Source organism: Vombatus ursinus, unplaced genomic scaffold (assembly GCF_900497805.2).
Source record: "Vombatus ursinus unplaced genomic scaffold, bare-nosed wombat genome assembly UNPS02014973.1, whole genome shotgun sequence".
Taxonomy (NCBI): Eukaryota; Metazoa; Chordata; class Mammalia; order Diprotodontia; family Vombatidae; genus Vombatus; species Vombatus ursinus.
The window spans coordinates 5,717,229-5,722,178 of record NW_020954751.1 but is presented as its reverse complement, the minus strand read 5'-3'; positions in this window follow the sequence as shown (position 1 = coordinate 5,722,178).

Below are 4,950 nucleotides of genomic sequence, written 5' to 3'. Positions count from 1 at the left end.
AGATAGATAGATAGATAGATAGATAGATAGATAGATAGATAGATAGAGGGCACAGAGTGAGTTGAAGATGAAAGGGTAATATCTGGAGAATAAAATTAAGGGGTGAGAGAGGATTATCCTGGGAAAAGGAGAAAGGGAGAGGTAGAATGGGGTAAATTATCTCACATAAAACAGGGAAAAAGGCTTGTACAGTCGAGGGGAAACAGGAGAAGGTGAGAGGGAATGAGTAAATCTTATTCTCATCAGATTTTGCTTAAGGAGGGAATAACATACACACTCAATTGGGTATGGAAATCTATCTTACCATTCAGGAAAATAGGGAGGAAAGGGATAAGAGAGCAGGGGGATGATAGAGGGGAGGGCAGATTTGGGGAGGGGGTAATCAGAAGCAAACACTTCTAAGGAGGGACAGGGTCAAAAGAGAGAATAGAATAAATGGGGAGGTGGCATAGGATGAAGGGAAATATAGTTAGTTTTTCACAACATGACTACTATGGAAGTGTTTTGCATGACTACTCATGTATAACCTGTATCAAGTTGCTTGCCATCTCAATGAGGGTGGGTGGGGTGGGAGGAAGGGAGAAAATGTGGAACCCAAAGTTTTAAAAACAAATATTAAAAATTGTTTTCACATGCAACTGGGAAATAAGATATACAGGCAATGGGGTATAGAAATCTATCCTGCCCTTTAGGAAATTAGAAGGAGAAAGGGATAAGAGAAAGAGGGGAAGAGATAGATGGGAGGGCAGATTAGGGGAAGGGGCATTCAGAATGCATGCCATCTTGGGGTGGGGGGAGGGACAAGATGGGGAGAAAATCTGGAACTCAAAATATTGTGGAAGTGAATGTTGAAAACTAAAAATAAAAGATATATATAAGCTGAAAAAATATAGAATAAAATTTTTAAAAAAGAAAGTATCTGAAGCTGGATTTGACTTCCTGGCTCCAGGTCTGTTGTTCTATTCACTGCAATATCAGCTGCCTTAAGATGTCAGATCCATGAGACTAGATTTTCTGTCTGTGCATCTGCCACCATCTTGTATAGCACATATCACATAGAAGATAATTAATAAATGTTTGTAGGATAAATTGATGAACGTATTTCATTAATGAAGCTCATTTGAACCACAACCCCTCTGTGAGATAGATAGAATAGGCATTATTATAAAAAAAGAAGTGATTTAAAGAGCATTAATATTTTTCCAGAAGAATTCCTGAGGGGCTAGCACCTCTTCTGTCCATGTGGGACACTAGGGAATAGCCCTAGACCTAAAAATAAAAAGCTTGAGTTCATATATCCAAACCTCATTTCTTATAAACCTGAGCAAATTGGAGGATCATGGATTTGGAGCTAAAAGAGACTTATGAGTTCAAATCCAAACCCCTCATTTTGCAGGTGAGAAAACTGAGGCCCAGAGAGATTAAATGACATGCCCAAAGACACCCAGATAGTAAGTGTCAAAGTCAGAATTTGAACTCCCTGTGAATCTAGATTCAGTGCTTGTTCTACTGTACCAATCCCTTCTTTCTCCGAGCTTCCTCATCTATAAAATAGGGATAGTAATATTTTCATAATGCAACTCATAATGTTGTAGCCCAGAAAGTACTTTGTAAAACCACTATACAAACATGAGCCAGGAAGGTTTCTATTTCATCATTTTTAGGACTAAGAATCTTTGAGGACTTAAAAAACATTTAAGAAGGTAAGACCTTATGGCAGGGCCTGAGAAGGAGGCCAAGCCCTCAAGATTTATACCTTAACAATTATGTGGGATCCCAAAGGTGATTTCTTTCTCTCTTTGTAACAAAATGCTTCCCCTCATCAATGCAATTTTAAATATTCTACTCTGACCTTTTTGTCTGTGAGGAGAGTTTAATTACCTGCCCAGTTTACATAAATTATTTCGCCTGTTTGTCTAAAATTGAATCCTGGACAGAGATCAATATGGCCATGAAGGAGCCAGGGAAAACGGCTTCTCACAAATGCCATCAAAGGTCACCAAAACCTTTTCTGCAAAGAGAGGGACACATTTTGTTCATCAGCCTAGTGCACATCTCTTGACTGTTGCCTGCTGTCTTGGAGTATCAGCCATGGGGGATGATTGATCATCGGCTAGAGGGCATTGGGTACCAACTCTCCTGAGATTTGGCTGTGTGAAATTAATTGAATGCTGTGATAGGTCTGATTCATCATTCTCCAAGAAGGGGGGAAATGGTAGAGAACAAACCAAGCACTTGATGCATGATGCCTGGCTCAGATAAACTGATTTTTATCCTATAGCTCAGTACTAACCAAGTATGTGATCCTTGATCCTTCATCAGAGCCGTTTAAAAGTGTCTGAGAAGGAGCATCTCTGTAACCTTCCATTCATTCATTATTCAATGAATTTGTTGATCAACAAACACTTAGTGAGTACCGACTCTGTGGAAATGCTTTGTTTGGTATCAGGGGAGACACAATGAAAAATAAAGCAGAATCCCAGCCCTTAAGGAATTTATATTCTAGGGAAAGATGTCATGAGAAAATAGACGGAAAGCATTTCACAAAATGTTAAATGCCATATGCTGAGCTATCTCTAGTCGTTCTGATGAATATCTGGCCACTAGACCCAGATGACTCTGGAGGAGAAAGTGAGGCTGGTGACCTTGCACAACCCTCCCTCACTCAAAACAAAGTCAATTGCAAGTCATATCATCATCTCCCTGAAGTCATGGGCCTCTTTGAGAACAAGGACAAACACAACAACAAGTGTTTTATGATATCTGTTATCAATATTATTGTTATTGTTGTTGTTATTGTTACTATTATATTAGGTTACATTAAGAAAAACACAGTGTCTGAGGATAGGAGTCATCCTACTTGCTCAGATTATATCTGGAGAATTATGTCTAGTTTGGGGAATCATATTTAAGGAAGGACATTGTTGACCTAGGTTATATCCAGACAAGCAAGATAATGAAGGTCCTTGAGTTCATGCCATATGAGAATTGGTTGAAGGCAATGACAATATTTAGACTGAAGAAGATGAGACTTAGTAGGGACATAGTAACTATCTTTAAGTATTCGAGGCATATACAACAGAACAGAGATCAGATTTGTTTTGCTAGATACCATGAGAGCAATGGGTAGAAGGTGCAAAGAGAAAAATTTAGACTGGATGTCAAGAAAACTTTCCTAACAATTAGAGTGAGTGTCAAGTGAGTTAACAGCTAATTTGTTGTTGTCCTTCATAACCACAGAGGACCAAAATTTACATCACAATGTTGGGTCAAGGTATAGTATGTCCAACTATGACTGATCAAACCAACATGAGCTCAGAAAGGTCTACCACAAGTTGGACACAAATAGTTCATATGAACATTTGGGATGAAAATGTCTCTAAATTTTTGCATCTTACATTTCTTTGGAGCTACTGCAATTCTGCTTTGCTCATAGAGCACAGCACCTTCTTTGATGCAGACATGCCATGTTGAGTGGTCCTGTGCCAGCATCTCCCATTTTTCAAAATTAATCCCAAAGCTCTTCAGAGAGATCTTGAGAGCATCCTTTTATCACTTTTTCTGGCCTCCATTTAAGTGTCTCTCAATCATGAGTCATACAGGAGCAGAAGTTGGGTTCCATCTATCAGACTTTCCAGGGGTTGCTGGGAATGATCACTGAGGGCCAGATCCCTTACACTCAAAGCCCCTCTGAAATTATGTAATTCTTTTTTTTTTTAATTTTTAGGCAATTGGGGTTAAGTGACTTGCCCAGGGTCACAAAGATAGTAAGTGTCTAGTGTTTGATCTGAGCCCAGATTTGAACTCAGCTCCTCCTGACTCCAAGGCCGGTGCTCTATCCACTGTGCCATCTAGCTGCCCCGAAATTATGTAATTCTGTGTCACAAATAAATATAAAACCAAATGACATATACAAAATACATAAGAAAACCACTGAGTACTATGATACTCTCCAGCTCTGTTGACCTCAGTTCATAATGAGACTGACGTGTTTAATCCTTGGGGCTGTCAACTACTCCCATCAAGCTTCTATTGAAGAAAAGGAGGGAGTAGTGGAAGACTAACCTAATAGTGGAGATAGGACATGTAGAAAGATAACTGTGATAGGGCAATATATGATGTTTCATATGACTAATTACTAGCTAAGTGCTAATTAGAAGGCGAAAGGGAGGGAGAAAGAGAGGGGTCAGTTCCAGTGGAGGAATCAGGGAAGACAGCATGAAGGAAATAGCCAATTAGCTAGATTTTTAAGGATGGGTCAGATTTTAGAACAATTAGAGACCACAAATGAGAGCTGTCCAAGATAAAGGAAAAGACGTGAGTATGCACAAAGGTGGAAAAATTCATTTTATATTTTGAAAAATAGGGGTTTAGGGGAGAATTAACTGATGTCAGAGCCTGACTCTGTTTCTTACTAACTGTGAGACCCTTGGTCAAGCCCCTTAGCTTTATTTTCTTCATATGTAAAATGAAGGGATTAGATTAGACTATCTCTAAAGTCCCTTCCAGCTTTATATTCATAATGATATGACTTGGGAAAAGATGATGGCCGTAAGGAGAGGACAGAAATAAATCAGTCAACAATCAGCACTTAGTTGTTTTTTAGTTATTTCAGTTATGTCCAACTCTTTGTAACCCCACTTGGGGTTTTCTCAGCAAAGATACTAGAGTGGTTTCCCATTTTCTTCTCCAGCTCATTTTATAGATGAGGAAACTGAAGCAAACAGATTAAATGATTTGCCCAGGCTCACACAGCTAGTAAATGTCTGAGGCCGCACTTGAATTCAGGAAAATGAGTCTTCCTGATTCCAGGCTCAGCGCTATCCACTGAACCACCTAGCTGTTCCTGCACTAGCCTTCACTAAGCACCTAATCTGTGTCAAATATTTTGATAGATAGTAAGGAGAGAGAGAGAGAGAGAGAGAGAGAGAGAGAGAGAGAGAGAGAGAG